This window comes from Myotis yumanensis, unplaced genomic scaffold (assembly GCF_028538775.1).
Source record: "Myotis yumanensis isolate MYYU_CA2020_CCGP unplaced genomic scaffold, mMyoYum1.0.hap1 SCAF_1, whole genome shotgun sequence".
Classification (NCBI taxonomy): Eukaryota; Metazoa; Chordata; class Mammalia; order Chiroptera; family Vespertilionidae; genus Myotis; species Myotis yumanensis.
The window spans coordinates 162,667,580-162,690,853 of NW_027223752.1; positions in this window are offsets into that span (position 1 = coordinate 162,667,580).

The following is a 23,274-nucleotide window of genomic DNA, read 5'->3' on the forward strand; positions in this document are numbered from 1 at the left end:
ATATTCTAGGATCCCTGCTCAAGGGACCTCTGTGTGGCCACTCTGGTCCTGGCACTTCCTGGTCCTCGGTTCCTTCCTGGTCCTACCTGCAGCTCTGGAACCCTCCCTGGCTCAGCCTCCCATCTCCATCCTGGCCTCAGATGGCCCCCTTGGCTCCTGGGGGCTCTGTCCTCTCCTCCCAGGCTTCTCAGAGACTCCCTGGAGGTCCCAAGGGGAAGTTATGGCTTCTCAGAGACTCCCTGGCAGCCCTGTCACTTGTGTTCACAAAGGGAAGGGATGCGTGTGGCAGAAGCATCTCTATAAATGTGGGTGCAGAGGCAGGTCCTCCGGGGTCACTTGGACAGTTTGCTGATGACATGGATCAGGGCGGCATTCTCATCCTTGAGGCGCTGGTTGTCAGCTTGGCGGTTGGACAGGCCCTTCAGCTCCTCTTCCAGCTAAGCGGCCTTGTGCTCCAGGGCCCTGAGCTCAAATCTCTCCAGCTCCAGGATGGCCGGCCTCTCTGCAAAGCACTCCTGCCTCTGCGTGGTGCGCTTCAACTCCACCTTGAGCTGCGCCAACCGCAGTGTGGTCTGGGTCAGGGCCTCACGAAATCTCTCATTCTCAATGTGCAGCTTTGCATACAGCTTCCTGAAGCTCCCTTAGGCTCTTCCAATTCAGGCTGTGGTTCTGGGTTTAGGTCCTGCTGCCTCCGGAGGGGAAGGGCTGGATTCTGGGCTCATGTCTGCTGGCTTCACCTCGCCCTTCGCAGGCCCTCTCCTCTCCTTGCCAACTCTGAGGTGCTCCCTAGAGGCCTGTGGTCGCTGTCCCTGCCCCTCAGGCACCTCTAATCTCTGGGCAGGGCCATCAGAATTCTCAACCCCACGGACTGGGGCTGCCATGAAGGGTCCAGGCTCTGTGCGCCCTGCTCTTGATCGGGATGAGAGAGTCTGATCAGGGGCAGGCCAGCAGGGGAATGGGGCTGTGAGGTTGGCTGCCGGCCCCACCCCCTGATCAGGTGGTTTGCTGGCCCAATCAGGGCCATCTTCTGCCGGTTCACCAGTCCCCAGGCCCAACGCTGCCTCCCCTGCCAGGCTGTCAGGCGATTGGAATCACCAGCTCATCCCCGGCTGCTTAGGGTCTCAGGCCTGCAGGAAAACAGGTGCTAGTGACTTCACCTGCATTCGCCTGCGCTGGGCCGGCAGCTAATGGAACGTGCTGCCCACTTGGGGCCGCCCATGCCCGGGCGGGTAGGTCCTGGGCACTGCTGCTGCTACTGCCATTGCCGCTGCTGCTGGGGCTTGAGGCACTGATGGAGGCTATGGGGTGTGTGGTGACCTACCTGCCCCAGCCCCGAGCAGGCAGAGCATTCCATCAGCAGCTGGCCCCAAAGCATGGAGGTGAAGTCACTTTCCTGCAGGCCTGAGCCCCTAGCAGCCGGGGATGAGCTGGTGATCCCAGTGGCCTGACAGCCAGCCCTGTGCTCCCACCACGCACCCCAATTTCCCGTTCACCATGGCTGATCCATCGGAGCACTGCAGAGGCCTCCTAGTTATGGATTGTGATGGTGATACAAATCCCCAATATTGCAAGTCCCCGCCCACCACACCTGCTGCGTGTGCAACCTCCTCCTGTCTGGTCGTGACCCTTAAGGTGTCCTGGCCTAATTTGCATATTGCCTCTTTATATATATATATAGATAGCCAAGATTTGGAAGCAGCCAAAGTGCCCATCAATAGATGAGTGGATAAAATGCTGTGGTATATTTACACAATGGAATACTATCTATACTAATAAAAGGACAAATGCTAATTAGGCTGGGTCAACCGGCCATCTTCTGGACATCCAACTTCCTTCCGGACAAAGCCATAGTGGTGGGGGCTGAGGCAGAGGCAGTTAGGCGTGAGATCAGGCTGGCAGGGGAGAGCAGTTAGGGACAAGATCAGGCTGGCAGGGGGTTAGGGGTGAGATCAGGCTAATGGGGGTTAGGGGCGATCAGGCCAACAGGCAAGGGCAGTTGGGGGTGATTAGGCTGGCAGGGGAGGGCAGTTGGGGGCAAGATCAGGCCAGCAGGGGAGGGCAGTTGGGGGTGATATCAGGCCGGGCCTCTAGTCAGCCATAAAATCTTACCTTTTGTGGCAGCACAGATGGACCTGGAGAGCATTATGCTAAATGAAATAAACCAGTCAAAGAAAGACAAATAACATATTATTTCACTTACTAGTATATGTGGGATCTAATGAACAAAATAACAAACAAAATAGAAACAGACTCCTAGATATGGAAAGCAGACTGACAGCTCTCAGAGGGAAGGGGATTTAGGCAGCTGGGTGAAAAAGGTGAAGGGACTAAGCAAAAAAAATAATAATAATAAGCAGACACAGACAACAGAATGGTGATTGGCAAAGGGAAATGAGGGGCAGGGGGAAGAGAAAGAGGGCAAAGGTGTGGGAGATAAATGGTGGCAGAAAGAGACTGGACTTTTTGGGTGCTGAGCTCACGATGCAGTATTCAGATGTTGTATTACAGATTTGTGCACTTGAAACCTGTGTGGTTTTAAATACCAACTAGAGGCCCAGTGCACGAAATTCATGCACTCAGGAGGAAGGTCCCTCAGCCCGGCCTGCACCATCTCACAGTCCGGGAGTCCTTGTGGGATGACCGACTGATGGCTTCCCTGGGGAGTGAGCTTAAACCGTAGGTTGGACATTCTTAGCACTGCCACGGAGGCAGGAGAGGCTCCTGCCACCACTGCTGTGCTCGCCAGCAGTGAGCCCAGCTCAGGACTTCTGGCTGAGTGGCGCTCCCCCTGTGGGAGTGCACTGACCACCAGGGGACAGCTCCTGCACTGAGCGTCTGCTCCCTGGTGGTCAATGTGCATCATAGCAACCAGTCATTCCACTGTTCAGTCGATTTTCATATTAGCCTTTTATTATATAGGATATTACTCTCATAAATTTAATTTAAAATACAATAAGTAAAAAAAAATAGTTAAGATGGTAAACTTTATTTTTTTAACAACAGTTTTTTTAAAAAGTAATATATAGTGGTTACTAAGAGTTTGGGATTGGGGGCGTAGGTGGGCTGTTAATGTTTAAGGGGTACAGAATTTCAGTTTAGGGTAATGAAAAAGTCCTAGAAGTGGATGGTGGTGATGGTTGCACAATGTGATTGTAGTTAAGGCCACTAAACTGTACACTTAAAAATAGTTAAAACAGTACATTTTATGTTGTGCATGCTTTATAACAAAAAAAATTTTTTAAAAGAAGTGTGATACTATCTAAGTGTTAGAAATGCTCTTAAAAGGTGTTGTGGGAATGAGACAGATACTGAAAAATGACTCAGCAAGGCAATTTTACTTCTGCAAAAGAGTGCACAGCCAACCAGAAAATCCGATTGGGAAGCACACTGAGTGGGAAGTCCAGTCTCCTTTCGCTCTCTGACACATTGCTGCGCCATGTTCTGACTGGCTTAAGAGCACAGTTTCATATTCTGGTGTGAATGACTAATTCACGTGGGATGGTGCAAAAGGGGTAGGGTTGACATTTGCACTTTAACTGCCTACCAGAAAATGGGGTGAACCTATGCCTTTGTCTTATAGGGAAGTGCAGATCTAGGTTATAGGTTAAGCTACAAAGTAGAAATTTATACAAAAAGGAAATGGAGTTAGTATCTAGACTATACCTTTGACAGAAAAGACTTTTTGATTCTCACATAAGGAATAAATTAGAGGGTTTCTATGGGGGGGAAAAAAGAGGAAATTTCTGGACACACTTGGAGATAAATGAGGCATGCAATGGGGTGAAAGAAGTGAGATATAGCTGAGAGAAGAAATATATTTTGGAGATTAATAAAGAGAACTTAGCAAGGTGGAAGGTTTTAAAAAAGGATATTCAAGGGTGAAAACCTAACCAATTTTGAAAGAAAGGGTGCAAAAGGGATAGTATTTTGAGTCATTGCATGTCTAAAGACACTTTTATTCTCTTCTCACTTCATAGCTTTGATGAGCATAAACTTCTAGGATAAAAATTATTTTCTTTCATAACTCAAAGGTCATATTACTGGCTACCAGTGTTTTTGAGATGGGAAAGGAATCAACTTTAATTTCTCTTCCAATATATGTTAAGTGGAGAACTATGAAGTTGTTTGCTTTTCTGTTTCTCTGTAGGAAACCTGATTTTTCTTTCTGCAAGCTATTAGTCTTTTCTTCATGCCTAGTATTTTCCGTCTTCACAAAAGCATGCCTTGTTTAGATCATTGAATTCATGTTTTCAGGTTCTGGGTACAATTTCACTGAGGCAATTTTAAATTCTTCCATTCTAGTAAATTTGTACTGTTTTCTTTTTAAAAAATTTATAGGTACACAGGCACACATATTTAGGGTTTTGAACATAATTGATTGGTGCCCTTATTTTATTATATCCATATACTTTTCTAAACTATTTTTCTCCTTTTTAAACTTTTGTACAAATTCAGAGAGATTTTTCTGCCTTGTACTGAACCACCAACTTTACTTTCCTACTTGAAAATTTCATGGCATCTTTCATGTGTCATGATTTCTCCTTATTCTTACTATCCTGTGTTTATTTGGTGGTTACAATGTCTTTTCTTAATCTGCTGGGTTGATTAATTGTAGACTCCTTTACTGCTATGGCTTTCATGGTGCCCTGGACTTTTCTTTTACATTTTCCAGCTTCCCTTCCAGCTCTGAGTGCAGACGTCTGGCCTCTTTACTGGGGCTGTGGTCTTGCCCATCATGTTTCTGTAGTTGTAGCTTTGGAGGCTGAACAACTTCACCTAGGAAATCGCAACTTTCAGATCTTCTTCCAATTTCATCTTTTGTGTCTCAACTCTCCTCCCACCTGCTGTTTCTCTTTGCCTTTGAATGCTTCCCAGCATCTTCAAATACATTTTTAAGAAACTGATACACTTAGTAATTGTTCACTGAGCACTTCACTCTTCTACCTTAACCAGAGACCGACATGGGTTTAAAAACATGACACAAATTTTTGTTTGATTTTCTAGTATTCTTCTTAAGATAAATTAAATTAAAAATAAAGTTTAAAACTCTACAATAATTTGTGCTATATAGCATCTTTGGTGGATGAAGATTAAGAAGGGAGTTCTTATTGAATTCAATTTTCTCTGAAGTCATTTTCCAGAAAATAAATTAGGCTGGTGTCTGCTCATCTGCCTGCCTGATGCCCCTAACTGCTCCCCTGCCGGCCTGATGGCCTTAAATGCTCTCCCCTGCTGGCCTGATCCCCCTAACTGCTCTCCCCTGCTGGCCTGATCCCCCTAACTGCCTATCTGTGCTCCTCTCCTGGCCTGATCCCCCTAACTGCCTATCTACTCTTCCCTCCTTGACTGATTGCCCTAACTGCCTATCTACTCTCCCTTCCACTCTGCAGCCTTAGGACCCCTGGCACACGTGTGCCAAGAACTCTGTGCCATGGCCTCGCTCCCGTCCTGATTAGTCGTTACGTGACGGCATCCCAGACAACATGCACATTCCTCTATTATTAGTATAGATATCTTGTGTCATGTTATCAGGGAAATGATGGGCAGTCGGTCCATTTATGTGCTTAATCAATCGATACTGAGGTTTGTCAGGTGCCAAAGCCAATGTTTTATGTTTATGGAGACAATCAAGTTAGGAAAACTTTTCCAGAGTGGATTTTGCTTAGATTATTCATCATATTACTCAAGTGTTCCTGTGGAAATGCCAGTTCTCTGTTTCATTCTCTTTTATGATCAGTTTTCTATTTTGTAGTTCTGAAGTATTATATTTTGATATTTACTTGCATTTTGAGAATTTGTAGAGAATGTATAAATCCCCCAGTAAAAGAAAATGAACTATTTTTATGATTTCTTACTTTAGTTCGTGTATTTAACCCTAGTCTTTGAATTTCAGACAATATTTTAAGGCTAGATCATTTTAAATTTTTCTTTTACTTTATTGAATTTATTAGTGTATCTATGTGTTATTTATGTGTGTGGAGTTTTTTGTTTGTTTGTTTTGCTTAATCCCTTCACCTCCTTTCATTTAGCTCCCCAAACTCCCTCCCCTCTGACAGTTGTCAGTCTGTCCCATGTATCCATGCCTCTGTTTCTATATTGTTCCTCAGTTTATTTTGTTCATTAGATTCCACATATAAGTAAAATCATGTGAAAAATAACCCTATTTTCTATTATTAATAACTAGAGGCCCGGTGCACAAAAATTTGTGCACTCGGGGAGGGGGGGGTCCCCCAGCCCAGCCTGTGCCCTCTCACAGTCTGGGACCCCTCGGGAGATAATGACCTGCTGGCTTAGGCCTGCTCCCGGGTGGCAGAGGGCAGGCCCAATCCCTAGGTGCAGCCCCTGGTCAGGCTCAGAGCAGGGCCGATTGGGGAGTTGGGGTGCAGCCCCATCATGCACAGAGCAGGGCGGATCGGGAGGTTGCAATGCCACCCTCAGTCACTTTCAGGGTAGACTGATTGGGGGGTTGGGGCACCGCCCCCTGTTACACTCAAGGCAGGGTCAATGGGGAGGTTGCGGCGCCACCCCCTGTCACTCACAGAGCAGGGCCAATCAGGGGGGTTGGGGCGCTGCCCCCTGTCACTCACAGAGCAGGGCCCATCAGGGGGTTGAGGAGCTCCCCGCTGTCACTCACAGAGTAGGGCCGATAGGGGAGCTGGGACACCGCCCCCTGTCACACACAGAGCAGGGCAGATCAAGGGGTTGGGGCGCTGCACCCTGTCACACTCAGGCCAGGGCCAATGGGGAGGTTATGGCTCTACCCTGTCACACACAGAGCAAGGCCCGTGGAGGGGGATTGGGGCGCCACCCTCTATTACCCACAGAACAGGGCCGATCAGGGGGTTGGGGCGCCACCACTGTCACACTCAGGGCAGGGCCGATGGAGAGGTTATGGTTCTACCCTGTCACACACAGAACAGGGCCTATCTGGGGTTTGGTGCGCTGCACCCTGTCACACACAGCCGCAGGGCGATCGGGGGATTGGGGAGCTCCCCCCCTATCAGGCACAGAGCAGGGCTGATCAGGAGGTTTGGGCGCTGCCCCCTGTCACGCTGATCCCGGTGCCAGGAGCCTCGCTGCTCCGCTGATCCCAGTGCCGGGAGCCTCGCTGCTCCGCTGATCCCGGTGCCAGGAGGCATATTACCCTTTTACTATATAGAATAGAGGCCTGGTGCATGGGTGGGGGCTGGCTGGTTTGCCCTGAAGGGTGTCCTGGATCAGGGTGGGGGTCCCCACTGGGGTGCCTGGCAAGGCTGGCTGAGGGGCTGAGGGCTGTTTTCCCGCTGGCAGTTGACTAAAAGCTCCCAACCGCTCCTTGTTTTCTTTTTTTTTTTTTTTTTTTTATTCTGGGCCAGCTTTAGCTCTGAGGCCTCGCTGCTGAAAACATGGATACAATGTTGCGGTCCGGGGCTGACTGAAAGCCGGTTTTGTTTAGCTTCTTATTTGCAACATAGTAATAGTTGCTTAGAGTTGCAGTTGAGAGGCCGGCAAGTGAGGCGAGGAACGTTGGAGTCTGCAGTTCCTGGAGGAAGCAAGCCTCCCTGCTCGCTTCAGTGCATGGCTGCCGGCTGCCATCTTGGCTGACAGTTAATTTGCATAAGGATACGCTGATTAGCCAATGGGAAGGGTAGCAGTCGTACGCCAATTACCATGTTTCTCTTTTATTAGTGTAGATAAAGCCAGTTTATTCTTCTAAACTAGAAACATAATCACTCAAACTGATATGACTAATCAGAATTTATTTTCTAATAAAATGATTAAAAATAATGGCCACTTTAAAAAGATATTATTATTAAATTAATATCATAGATTTTTTTAAAGCTATTAATGTCTTTGGCAACAAATCTGTTATTTCTGATTTTAGCATGTAAATGTGTCAACCACTGAATTCTTAGCTGTAGTGTAATTTAGACTCATGTAATTTAAAATTTTATATTCATTTGCTCATCATCTGCAGATTCTTTTATGGGTATTGTCTGATCATGTATTGGCTCATTTACATTGAAATACTCCTGAGGCTCTTTTAATGTGTGTTTCCTTTCCTACTTTACTTTTGTTTTCAATGTCATTTTTGTTTCAGAATTATTTTTCAGATTGTATTTCAGATTTTTTGTGTTTTTAATTTCTAGATTCAATCTAACCTATTAGAAATATATAATTTATTGATGTGTATTTATTTTTTAAAGTGTTACACTCTTTAATCACTACTATATTGTTCTATTATTTTTAGAGTCATAGGATTTTTAAAACCAGGATCATTTGAATCTTTTTCTTAACTGCCATTATTACAGAAAAAAATATTGTTGGACTGGGGGACATGGTTAAACAAGACACTATTACCTACATATTTTTCATTTCATTCAATTTTGCAATTGAATGTTTGAAACATTATATTAACACATGGTCTCCTATTTCTATTTTATAATCATTGTAAAATTTTCTTCTTTGGCCCTAACCAGTTTGGCTCAGTGGATGGAGCATCAGCCTGTGGACTAAAGGGTCCCAGGTTCAATTCTGGTCAAGGGCATGTACCTTGGTTGTGGGCACATCCCCAGTAGGGGGTGTGCAGGAGGCAGTTGATCGATGTTTCTCTCTCATTGATGTTTCTAACTCTCTGTCCCTCTCCCTTCCTCTCTGTAAAAAATCAATAAAATATATTTTTAAAAAAATTTCTTCTTTGAGTTGACTAAGTTTTGTTTTTGGATTATAATAAATTTCTCACAAGTTATTTCAGAGAATTTAATTAAATAGCATATACACTAAGCTTTAAATACACATATCCTTAATAATATAGATTTTTGTAAATAATATGTATCCTATCTAATAAAAGAGTAATATGTAAATTAACCATCACTTCATGACAACGATGGCAGTGCCCATAGTGGCTGGGGCGGGATGCTGGTGGTGTCACCCTGGCAATGTGAGCCCAGTGTCTGTGCCCCTGCTGGGTGGAGGGAGGGGAGAGGAGGGGCCTTGTGTCAGAGGCCAGGGCGTGTGGAGGGAGGGCAGGGGAGGGGCCTCAGGCCAGAAGCGAAAGCTGAGAGTGTGGGGAGCACCAGGAATGCTGGGAATTGTGGTTCTGGTGGTGAACACATTGCAATATCTTCTAGACACTAGAGTGAAGTGAGCCTGGAGCAAGTTACTGTTGCGGGTGAGGGATGGAGGGAAAGCAAAGGTGAGAGACATAAGTCAGAGTGTCAAGGAAAAATGAAAAGGAAGATATCTTGCAACTTCTAGGAAATCTCCACCAATGGAGCAAAGCAAAAAAAGAGCTCTATTATTCTGTTAGCACCAAACCTGACTGGGCTGGGGTCTCACACAATTCGCTCATATGATTGTGAAGACAGACAGAAACTTCACTCTTGCATGTACCCAGGCAGATACAATGCATGACATGCACATTTTCATGGAAGAAGACTTAACAGCACCATTTGCTATACACCCTTTGGTAAGTCACCTTTTTGGTGGCCATCTGTGTTAGTTAATTGCCATAATCAAGAGTAAAAATTAAAACTTTTCTATTTCTATGACAAGCAGGTCCTTATAACTTGGAGCAAGGCAACTATCTATAATAATAAAAGTGTAATATGAGGGGCAATGAGGCAGGCAAGCAGAGGCAGTTAGGTGCAATCAGGCAGGCGAGCACTTAGGGGTGGTCAGGCAGGCAGGCAGAGTGGTTAGGGGTGATCAGGCAGGCAGGCAGAGGAAGTTAGGGGTGATCAGGCAGGCAGGTGAGCAGTTGTGGTGATCAGGCAGGCAGGCAGAGGCAGTTAAGGGTGATGAGGCAGGCAAGCAGAGTGGTTAGGGGCAATCAAGCAGGCCGGCAAGCAAGAGGTTAGGAGCCAGTGACCCCAGATTGTTAGAGGGTGCAAGCAGGGCTGAAAGATCTCCCCCCCACATGCACAAATTTCATGCATCAAGCCTCTAGTATATTTGTAATGTCCTTGGTCAAATATTTTACCCATTAAGAACATGGTGTTATAAGTTTATATATTGTTCTATATTATCTCAGATAATTGTATCTCTTCTCTTTTCCAGTTCTTCCAAATTAATCTATATTTATCTTAATGAAATATAGGAGCAATATAATTTACTACCAGTTGGAATGCTAACTATACTGTAAAATAATAACTCTTTTGTACGAAAGCAATACTTTTTAGAAAATATGTTTTGTTTTGGTTTTTTCATTGACTTTTAGAGAGCGAGAGGAAGAAAGAGAGAAAAAAAAAAATCATCCAAAGGAGAGAAACATAGATCAGTTGGCTGCCTCTTACAATCCCCTACTAGGGATCAAGCCCTCAATCCTGGCATGTGTCCTCACCAGGAATTGAACCTATGACCTCTCGGTGCATGGGAGGAGGCTTAACCAACTGAACCACACCAACTAGGGCAGAAAGCAATACTTTTTCATGGCTAGATCGAGAAATTTCAGTGAAAGGTTAAATTAAAGCCATCTTATTTTTCCCACTTTTTATAATAATAAATCCCCATGAGTAGTAATTTATACAAGGAAACAAACAGAAACAAATGTAGAATTAAAATAAATAATTCAAGCTAAACATTTTCTCTGATTGTACAAACTCAGGAGGTTTTAGATACACATTTTAGTTACCCTTGATCAAGCTAATCAACTTGACAAGCAAAGCCTCTTTGGTTGTATTATTAAATCATGTTCACTTGCTTTGATATTGCCTCTCTTAATTATCATTATCTTTTTTACATCCCAAGTATAAAAACTGCATTTAATAAAAAACACACAAAGAAAAAAAAAACTCAATTCAGAGGAAGCCAGAATCATCAGGAGAGATACTAATAAGCGTGTTGTTGATGACAACTCTACTATGGTTTTCAATCAAATCTGCTACTTCGACCACAGACACCTTTCCTCACACAATGTCTTAATTTATTACTTCAATTTATTTGCTGGCCTATTTTATTTGTAGGCTTAGTCTAATTTTAACACTGTCAAGAGTAATTCAGAGAGTATCGGGAAAGTCTGCTTAGAGGAGAGAACCTACGTTAATCTTCTCTGACATTAATAGAATTAGACCTTATTAACTCTGGCATGATTTATTTCATATTGTGTAAATACTAAGTGCAAGCATCATGTTCTCATTGAAACAAGTGTTTTACATGCTTCATATGCTGCAATTTAAAATAAGAATTGAAAGTGAGCCTTGAAAATAATTTGAAATTACTTAAATCTTGTCAAACTTAGAAAGACTATTACTGCCAAATGGGAAATACTAAATGTTGATAAACAGTGCTCATGGAAGTATCGGGGGGTGGGGCGGGGGTGGGGTGTAAAAGTGAATCCCTCATATAAAGAAATGAGGCAGATGCTTAAAATGCTTGTTGGGCTCTGCAATATTCTTCAAGCTGACATTCTCTTCAGGTGAAGAAAATCTTCCCAATATAATGACATGTGTTTAATGCATATTTATGTTTTCTTTTTATACCAGGAGAACTGAAACTCAGATAAGTTAATGTTTGGGTTTTGTTTTGTTTTACTGCTTTTTTCAGCCAGAGAGGGTAGTTTAGGATATCATTGTTAAGGTTGAAGCGAACTTGTTGTGTTTGGGAGGGTTAAGAAAAGTTATGAGATAGGGACAGGAAATTTACCTGCCTAACAACATTTGACTCAGTTTACCTGAGTACTGTGTCACATGCCCTGGCATACTTTATGATAATGAAAAAGAAACTATGCTTAAGATTGCCTAAATTTTCATTGTTTAGGAGCACTTTCTAAAGAAATGAGAACACGGTGGGGGTGTTCCCATTCCTACTCTATTTGTGATTAAACAGCAAAGTATTATTGTTACTTTTCTTTCCATTGACTTGGGCTCATATCATCAGCTTTATTAGCCAGATAATTCAGACCAAACAGTTTGCTGACAGTCCATTGGAGAATTTTTTAAATGTGAGGATATTAGAATTTGCATCTTTAGAGAACAGATGTGTGGGAACTATTGGAACTACTATGTAACCACCATAAGATGAAAATAAAATATTAACATTGGCTTCCTTCAAATGCAAGTGATGAAAAAAATCTTTAAAAGTTAGATAGGATACTGGTCTTTGTTCTTTTGAAATGAGAGCAGAGATAGCACATTTTTTAAGTCTCAGTTATTTACTTATCAGAAACATATGGAGGAAATTATTAGGCAAAGATTTCATATTTCTAGAACAGTTTATTTTGTAGCTGTCAATTTGGGTGTGAATTATACAGCTTAATACAGTAGGAGAATGACTGAAACAAGTAAAGGTATTTGCTATGTCTGTTATATAATATTCATTGTTAACTGGAATTTACATACCTTATCCAAATTCTTTTAAAAAACATACCAAAGTAAACAAACTTTTGGGGAATCATGCAGGACTACTTTATAAACATTTATGCATTTAAGATTGTCTTTAAAAATTTTGTCTTTAAATGACCATTTCATACATCAGTGGTAACTCCGGTTTTTCTTAATTTGGTGGGAGCCATGATGTTATGATGTTAAGCAACACCAATGACAAGAACATTTCACGCCTTAGAGAAAAATAATATCCAAAAATGTAGTTTTTATAAATGAGAGAGCTAGTTTATTGGAAAATGAATATTTTAGAACCAGAAGACACGCTAGGGCTCATATAAGCCTAACATCAAACCTAATGTCAGGGAGGTCATGTGACTTGCCCTAGGTCACACACCTGGACCTAAAACCCAGACCTCACTTTATCATCCAATTCTTACTCTACCTTAGTATAGTCTGAAAACTAACTGAATATTTTAGGACTATTGAGTGGAATAACACTATGTGGTCAGCATATTTGTCTTATAATTATTTAGCATATTTGTCTTAGAATTTTATATATAACTAGAGGCCCAATGCACAAAATTAGTGCAAGAGTAAGCTTCCCTTCCCTCTGGCACCTATGACCCAGGCTTCCCTCGCAGCCCCGGCTTTGTCCAGAAGGTCTAATTAGCATATTATGCTTCTATTATTATAGATACTAGAGGCCCAGTGCACAAATTCGTGCATGGGTGGGGTCCCTTGACCTGACCAGTGATCAGGACTGATCAGGGCCAACCGGCGGGAGGGGGGAGGGGGGGACGACCATGGGAGTTTGGCTGTGGGAGTGCAGTGACCACCAGGGGGCAGCTCCTGTGTTGAGCTTCTGCCCCCTGGTGTTCAGTGCACATCATAGCGACCAGCCGGTCATCCAGTAGTGCAGTTGTCTGGTCATAACAGTCACTTAGGCTTTTAGATATAGAGACTAGAGGCCCAGTGCATGAATTCATGCACAGGTGGGGTCTGGCCAGCCTGGCCCCAATCAGGGTGGCTCAGGACTGGGCCTGTCAGGAGGAGGAAATACCAGGAGGTTGTCTAACCAGCCTGCCTGGATCAGGGCCAATCAGGGCCTCATCAGGGCCCTCTATTGGGGCTGCAGGAAATTGGCCAGTGGGCCCTGCCCCCAATTGGGGTTGGGGGGCTTATTGGGGGTGGGGCCATCAATGGGAAGGGGCTGTGGGCAGTGGGCTGGCCGGGCCCTGCCCCCAAATGGGGTGAGTGGTGGGTGCCGATTGAGGGCCAGCCACCTGGGGGAGGGGCCATGGGTGGTTGGCCAGCCACCCTGTCCCTTATCAGGGTGGGGGGCTGATCTGGGGTGTGGCCTGCTGGGGGAGGGGCTGCAGGAGGTTGGCTGCCCAGCCCCACCCCCTATTGGGGTGGGGGGGGGTGTTCAGGGGCCAGCCAATGCAGGGAGAGGGGCTGCGGGCCTATCGTGGTGGGGCAGGCTGATGGGGGCAAGGCTGGTGAAGGGAGGGGGAAGGGAGGAGGCATTTGGCTGGCAGGCCTGGCTCTTGATCGTTGTGGGAGAGTCCAAGCAGGGGCAGGCTGGCAGGGGCAAGGGGCTGCGAGGTTAGCGGCTGGCCCCACCCCTGATCCAGACGGTTTGCCAGCCACAGTGGGTGTCATAGCAACCAGTTGTTCGGTCATTATGGCCGAGAGGTGCTTCATGCACCTCCTGGTGACCAGTTGTTTGGTCGTTTTGGCCGTGACACCTCTTGGCCTTTTATTATTATGATTACTTGAATTTATTTCTTAGTGCTAGATAGGTTCTTTTAGGTGTTTTCTTTCTGCTTCTGGATCATTTCTTCCATTTATACCATAATTTCTAACCGCTCTGATTTCCATCATATTTTAGAAAATAACAGATGAAAATGCAGAAGTCCTTAAGTTGTTCTCTGTTACAGAATTTTAAATTTGAGGGACTGGTCTGTATTATGAAGCTTCAATCACTCTTTGAGATACTGGTTTCTATACATTAAGCATAGGTAGTTTTCTTTCAATATATATTGGCTTTAGCAGATATTTTGCCAAAAATTGTATGGCTCCTTTGGCGCTTGTCAAATGCAAACAATAAAGCTCTCTATGTTAGTTTATTTTCTTTTTTAATTTATTTTTTCAATTACAATTTGCATTCAGCATTATTTCGTATTAGTTTCAGGTGTACAGCACAGCAATTAGACAATCATCTACTTTGCAAAGTGTTCCCCCTGGTTTTTCAGATACCCACCTGGCACCATAGATAGTCATTATGATATTGTTGACTATATTCCCTGTGCTTTTCTTTACATCTCTGTAGCTATTTTGTAACTATGAATTTGTGCTTTTTTTATTTCTTCACCTTTTTCACCCATTTCTCAATCCCCTCCACTCTGGCAACCATCAATCTGTTCTCTGTAACTATGAGTCTGTTTTTGTTTATTTGTTTATTTATTTTGTTCTTTAGATTCCACATATAAGTGAAGTCATATGGTATTTGCCTTTCTCTATCTGGCTTATTTCACTTAGCATAATACCCTCTAGTCCATCCATGCTGTAGCAAATGGTAAGATATCATTCTTTTTTTATGGCCAAGTGTTCTCCAAAGAGGGCATACAGATGGTCAATAGACATTTGCAAAGATACTCAACATCACTAATCATCAGCAAAATGCAAATTAAAACCACAGTGAGGTATCACTCACATTTGTCAGAAAAGCTATCATCAATAAATCAACAAACAAATATTGGCAAGGATGTGGAGAAAAGGGAGCCCTCAAGCATTGTTTGGTGGGGTTGCAAATAAGTGCATTACTATGGAAAACAGTGTGGAGATTCCTCAAAAATTCTACTTCTGGATATATATTCAAAGAAACCCAAACCACTAATTTTAAAGAATATATGCAGCTCTATGTTCATTGCAGCTTTATTTACAACAGCCAACCTATGGCAGCAGCCCAAATGCCCATCAATATATGAGTGGATAAAAAAAAAAAAGCTGTGATACATTTACACAATTTACTGTTATTTGGTTTATTTTCTTTTAATTTAAAGATAGAAGTCTGAGTATAGACATGTGCTTTCATTTCTCTTGGGTAACTGCCTAGAAATGAAATGGCTTGATCATATGGTAGATTTATGTTTAACTTCTACGAAACTGCCAACTGTTTTCCAAGAGAGATGAACTATTTTAGATGCCCACCAGCAGCAGAAGAGAACTAAAAAAAAAAAAAAAAAAATTAATCAACAACAACGTTGAATATTTACTAATAAATGCAGTTCTTAGACAATTTTGTTAAATAAAATATAATTTGTTAGCCACAGTGCCTGAACTCTGAGCCCTAGGGTGCCAATGGGTGATAGTGTGGAAAAGGAAATTTGAAACAACAAAGCTGTCATCCTTGAATAATTAGGACTTTTTAGATGAGTGATCACAACAATGAAATGGCAAATATGACTCTGACCTGAAGGGATTCTAAAGGCCTTTAAGTTGGAGGTGAGACCTGAGCAAAGACATGAGAGCTGGGCAGGATCCCATGAGTCAGAAAGTGTGAAGTCTTTGCCATAGAACACAAATGGGAAATGAGCACCCATTATTTCAGAAATGAAGGCAGAGAACTCTGATGTGGGTTAAATAGCAGGTGTTTTGATTTCTGAGTAGCAGTTAACGTTATCTAGAGTTGATGGAATTTGAGGCATCAGTGGATTAACATTTTAATTAAAATGTTAATCTTTTAAATTCTGTCTCAGTACTTTGAATTGCAAATCGGAACCATGTTATATTTATACACAAGAGACACCATTGGTTTTCTGACCTTGATTCTTCTTAAACTGCATCCCAATCACAGAGCTTCTGTCGTACAAGGTAAAAGCTAAACAAATAAAAAGCCTGGCATGCAGGCTTAAAACCACCTCACATGGTACAAAATCATATTTCACAATGGACATTTCTTAGTTGAATTGCTGTTATGTAATCAAATGTCTCCATGTCAAATGCAAACATGTTATCTGTTATATCACATGGGCTGGTCTGAAACTTGAAGTGACAAAACCTATGAATTCTTGAAAATATGTTAACAGTTTGGTAAATGCTTTCTAAGAAGGCAAAAATAAAAACAAAAAAAAAAATCCCCCAGAAAATTGATACATGATAATCAGGTGTTAGGGGAAGGCTATAAAATATTCAATATCAATTTCTCTGACTCCTTTCTGGCTAATAGTAATCCTAAATCATTCTTTGATCAATGGGTGTTTCTGCTCCAAAAAGCTGGGGGCGGGGGGAGGATGTCCCTTGGGTAATATATATTGGCTTTAGTCGATATTTTGCCAAAAATCGTATGGCTCCTTTGGCCCCTGTTGAGGAGGTGAATGCAAGATTTAATGGGACCCTTTGTTCCACATGTTTGACAGAGGAGTGAAGGCACCAACCACTGGTGCTCAGTGTTCAAATTCAAAGGTCCACTGATCAACACAAACAAAGAATGAGCTCTTGAACACAATGCATTTTGTAGATGTCATTTGAAAAGGGGGATGCCAGGCTTCTTTATTAAAAACAAACAAACACACAAAAAAACTTAAAGTCAGGTATGGACTGCATTAAATATGAATGATAATAGATCCAATATAGATCCAATAGATAAATGACAACTCTGTGTGATATACTTACTCTGCTAGTCCTCCCTTTTTCCTCCACATTAGAACAAAAGCTGATAAAAGAAAATTAAGTGACTAAAAGCAGGAAAATATAAAGGCAAAAGAGCCACAGGAAACCTCATGCACTGTTGTTGGGAATGCAGACTAGTGCAGCCGCTATGGAAAACAGTATGGATTTTCCTCAAAGAGTGAAAAGTGGAACTATCATTTGACCTAGTGATCCCACTTCTAGGAATATATCCCAAGAAATCAGAAACACCAATCAGAAAGGATATATGCACCCCTATGTTCATAGCAGCACAATTTACAATAGCTAAGATTTGGAAACAGCCTACATGCCCATCAGCAGATGAGTGGATTAAAAAACAGTGGTACATCTACACAATGGAATACTATGCTGCTGTAAAAAAGAAGGAACTTTTACCATTTGCAACAGCATGGATGGACCTGGACAGCATTATGCTAAGCGAAATAAGCCAGTCAGAGAAAGATAAATATCACATGATCTCACTCATTTGTGGAATCTAATGAACAACATAAACTGATGAACAAAAACAGATCCAGAGACAGAGAAACATCGAACAGACCATCAAACTTCAGAGGGAAGGCAAAGGAGGTTGGGAGTGGAGATCAACTAAGGGACTTGTATGCATGCATATTAGCATAACCAGTGGACACGAACACTGGGGCTTATCCTGGGGTGGGAGTGGCTGGGGAGGGGTCAATGGGAGGAAAGGGATACATACGTAATACTTTAAATAATAATAAAAAAAAACGAACATAAAACCTCTGAAGACCATTGCAAGTACACAAAATAATCCAAGTGTTTGTTTTGTAAGTATTTGTGTCTAGAATTGGCTTTTGTTTCTGAATGTTCTTCACTGTCTCCTGAATCTTCTGAAAATTGTAAGTTTTCAATTTTAATTGTAAGTTTTCGCAGAGAGAGACAACTCTGCAAAATTTGTGATATTTAGAATTAAAAAGTTAATTTTACTAAATTCACAACTGTTTAAAGTCAGTTGAGCTAACTTCAGAAAACAGATTAATATTTTAGAGATACAATGTTTGGTTAGGTAAAAGGAAAGTTCACCCCAAATACTGAATTTCCATCTAATTTTGTTCAGTGAGGAGTAGATGAAAATGGCCTATTATTGAAGATAAAAATAAAAGAAACGCATCTCATAAAGCATCTTTCCTCCTGAGGGAATGGATCTCCAGGGTTATGGACAAAAGGAAGGCAGAGGTCGGCTTTGGAGCATCCTTGCTTTTCTCCCTGCCCTGCTCTCCACTCTCCAGCAGGCTCCTAGAAATAGCGGTTCCATTTTCTATTTAAAGAATTATTTCACTTTAATTTCTACGTCCCAGCAGTTCTGGGAAGAAATCTTGGAGGTCATTCTCGTGTTTATAGATATGGAGCTACATTCAAGAAAGGGCAAGTTGAGATTGTGGAGCTAACACATGGGGGTAACAGACATTAGAATCCAGGTCTTTGACAGCTTATTTCATGCTCTTCTCTCTTTTCATAGAAACCATTGAACCAGAGATACAGGGATCATTACACAATAGGGAAAGGACCTAGTGTAAATAGGGAATGCTGTTATGCTAAGTGAAACAAGCCAATCAATGAAGGAAAAATACCACATGATCTCACTCATTCATGGATAATAAAGACCATTACAAACTTTTGAACAATAATAGATACAGAGGCAGAGCTGCCTCAAACTGATTGTCAAACTGCAGTGGGAAGGCCAGGGAGGGTTGGGGGGCAGGAGGGAGGGGAGTAAGAGATCAACCGAAGGACTTGCATGCATGCATATAAGCATAACTAATGGACATAAGACACTGGGGGGTAAGGGAGGGCAGGGGTTTGTCAAGGGTGGGGGGGATAAAAAGGGCACTCATGTAATACCCTTTGTAATACTTTTAGCAAAAAAATAAAATAAAAATAAATAAATAAAATTAAATTAAAAATTTAAAAAAAAATAGGGAATGCTGGACGTTCAGTGTATTCCTTTGAAAAGTGTATCTCTTTGTCATATCTTAGAGACTATTTTAGATTGGGTTTCACTTGGAGCCAACTCCAATACAAGGATTTCAGTGTTAACAGTTATGCCTATTAAAGTTTGGGTAAGGGCTATTGCAAGCAATTCATGAGAACACGAAAGTCAATGACCCTGTGTGACATAACATTGGCCAAAAGGAAGGTAAAATAATCTCCAAATAGCTTATTACCTATTGCCTTCCTAGCACTCTGTTGAATTATACCATTTTAATTCTACTTCTTGACTTCTGATTACTTTTTTTTCTCATTCATGATGGTTGCTCTAGAAAAAAAACTAATATATAATATTTTATATAGTATAAGTAGCTCTACATGTACACATATAAATAGCTCTAATTAAAGCTCAATAGAAAATATACGACATTACAGATGAAACTGATGTAATTAACAAAATAATTTATGTGGAACCCTTTATGCTTTAACATATCAAAATAAATTAGATGATTTTAGGAAGTTAATAATTAATTTGAGATGTTTACGGTAAGATATTAACTCAATAATGTATTCTGTTTTCTTTCTACATTTTAATATTTATATAATTCATAAGTTGGTTTAAAAAAGAGGGAGTATTTTAAACTATAATTGGATCTATTTCTATTAATTTATAGTCAAGGGGAGTACATTTATTTAAGATGGAGAAATAACATTTGCATTGCATTAACATTTTTATAAGAGAGACAAAATGTTTGTACTTATTAGTATAAAGAAGCTTATTAGATTTTACATGGCTTTGAATAGGAAAACATTTCATTTTTTTAAAAGAAATATAGCTTTTTGGATACTTAGCCACTTTTCTTACTTGCTGTCTTTATAGTTATTTTTCTCTAACTGCATTTTTTTTTCATAACGTCTTCACTTTTATTTCTCTGTTTTTATGCCTTTGGGACAGTCCTGTGGCTCTTTGTAGTACTTAATGACTAAAAATATTTAAATGCCTCAGTGAATGCTGCAGAAGCCTTGCCTAAACCTGGGCACAAACCCTGGCCCCCTGTGGGGTGTGGTATGGCCACAAATCCTTTTGGAAACAAGATGGAATATAAATAAGCATAGGAATAAATACATGTGGCATCATGAAAGAAGCCTTAGGCAGGCTCTTCATCTAAAATTACAGATGTGCCCCTCTGACATTCCACCCCCATGGAAGTATTCCTTGTCCTTAGAATGGCCAATGCTTTGAGGGAGACAGACCTCTTCAGTTCTTCTGAATGCTCTTCCTTACATTTCAGAGAGAATGAGAATAGACATCACTGAGAAAGGACGCGGAGCCAGACCAAAGAGCCATAAGCATGACCAACACAAATTCTGCCTACTTATTACATTTTCTAACTCAGTATTTTTACAGTAAAAGATAAATGAAGGCCTTTTATGAACAGAGAAATTTGTCTTTTTTAAATTTGCATTTACATTGAGAGACAAGCCCTGCAGGTTGGTTGGTTTTCAGATTAAAGGACCATAAAAATAAGTTAATATTGAAGTTGAGAAGAGATGAGTACATTGGCTGGACTGCAGGCCTTACTCCAGTCCACTCTTCTCCATGAAGTATGTTTTATTTTGAGTAATTTGCTTTATCTCTCTGGGCACAAATTCATGTCTAAAGAAAATTGAACTGGATAATTCCCAATGTCCCCTCATTGCCTTTGTTTTATAAACAATAACAAATGAGAAATGAAATGAGTCATTTTTAGAAGATTTACTGGTTTTAAAATTACCACCTCAGGCTTATAGATCTGGAGTTATTTTCTATGATTCAGTGAATTAAAAAAAATACACAAAAAAAACTATTGAAGAAAAGGGGGGAAATAACTTAGGTAAAGCAATAAGATCATTATTTAATGTTGAAGCTCCAGGCTTTGTGGGTTTTGAGTAGAATTTAAAGCTGGATGAGTATTTTATTTCTGGCCACATTTTAACTCATTTTTCAAAAGAAGTAACTTCCTACCTTTCAAAAGACTTCAGAAATTTTGACATCTTTCAGGCATTGTACTAATTACATTATGAGCTGCATATGAATTTCATTTTTAAAATTAGGAAATGAAATAATTGTTAAGTTCTTGCCTGAATATTTGAGAACATCCCACATTAATTTATAAACCCCCTTAGAATGAATTCTGCCATGAATGCACATGTGAATAAAAATTGTTAGAAATAAAATAAATCCACCTAGGTTAAAATGCCAAGTGGTAATGTGGTAGGGAGGTGGACAGACATGAGCAGAGCAAGAATGATAGACCAGGTACAAAAGGTCACCAAGACAGAATTCCTGGGTTCCTAGCTAGGGGCAAAACTGGGAAAACAACAAACTCGCCTCCAGGGTAATCTTTCCTCCCCTAGCATATTACTGGTCATGCGGGGTTCTGGCCCTCCCCTTGACCTCTCTTCCCAGACATGTCATTAGTCATGTGGGAAAGCCCTTTGAGAGAGGAACAGGGGCAGAAAAGTGGCCTCATGCAACTCCTATGGGAGCCCTTGCATGACCACTCTCTTAAACATTGACCCCTAGGAATAACATCTAGGCTTCAGTTGTGTTTCAGCTCTAGGCCCAGAAGCAGCAAAACCAGACAACTGATGCCATGGATGACATCAGGACCAGCTGCATTGATTAATGACCCCCTGTGCTGGGGTCCAGCCCCAACGGGTCCAGGGGTTCCCAAAGGTGTGGACTGAGTCGGCGAAGAATGAATGACACAGTGTTCAGGTGATCATCATAGCCAGGTTCCTCCCTTTATTGTCATCTAACATCTGTATTTATACTACTTGGTCTTAATCCTATCCATTCTATTCAAAAGGTTAGGGCGTTTCTTATCTCCATTCCAAGGTTACTCTATTGTTCTATTAAGCTACAAGGAAGTAACTGAAGGAGGTTATCCTAAGTAAAGATTATGTAGCTTAAGCGTGTTGTTCGTAGTTAAAGTGATTAACTACCCCTGTGGCACTTAGTTAAAGGGTTTACTGATAAAAATCCTCACCTGGAGAAACAACCTTTCTTGGAGAGGTGACCTTGGTTAAAACACATAGCACTTAAGAAGGGGAGCAAACATATTAAGAACAGTATGCCATATACGCCAGGTCCCTTGAAACATCCCTGCAGCGACTGCGTCAAGCAGCCAGGGTGGATCAGCTTCCAGCACCCCTGCTCTGGCCTCAACCAATCAGTGGAGACCATGAGCCTGAGAGGACCCACCTGGAAAGTTAATGAATATTCTATTGAGATCCTCTGGAAACCTCCAGATAAAGACCCTCAGGATGGTGGACCCAGTGCAGCTCTCTCTGAGGAGCACACCTGTGCCTTTTCCCAGCCTCTCTTCCTAGGTACACTTTCCTTATATCTGTCTTAAGCTCCAACGGCCCTTCTTTGGCCTCTGTAACTTGTTTCCTGTGCCCATTTCTTCTATGGGTGACTTCTTTCACCTCTGTGACTTTCTAAATAAATTTTCTTTTATAGTTTTCCTTGGCTCTGAATTCTTTCTTAGCCAGAATTGAGATTGCTGAAGTGAGGTCTAACAGCTGGTGCCATCATCACCAGGCCACAGTAGTAATGAGTAAGTACAGCTACTCCTGGATGAAATTATCTAAAAATATAATTCTAAATTATTTACAAATGTAGATTTTAGAAGGAATTTAATATTTCAAATAATTTTCTCAGAATAAACCCTATTACTTTATCCCCAGTATTAGAATTTTGCCTGATTAATATCTAAAACTTGTAGATGATAATGGTATTTGGTGTTTGGCTATGTATAAAGTTCACACTACTTTATGAGATAAAAGCAAAAAAAAAAAAAAACAACTTAGGAAACATGATGATAAAAGCTGTGTTTGCACATATGGAAGAGCTACCTAAGAGGTGCTCTCTGTATTAACAGAGTGTTCTTTATCTATTTAGCCATTCAATAATTCATTCTAATAATATAATAATCCAAGACTTTAAATGGATTTATAAATCACTATTTTAGAATGTGACGAAATTGGAATCTTCTTTACCAACTGCCTTGGAGTTCCTTTGAGAAGGACATTTCAGGGCACCAAGGGACAGAGACTCACTTCATTGGTTTGTTCAATGGTGCCTTTACACGGCAGTTTTAGTAATGTTCAGGTGTTATCCCTACTGCTTTCTCTTCTCCACTCAGGAGAGCTGCCCCTTGCCCCTACCCACAAGCTGGCATGCTCCTTCAGTCACAGAATGGACACAGGGCTTAGCTTTATGGAGAGGACCATGACTGTTCATATAAAGTATGTGCTGGAGTAG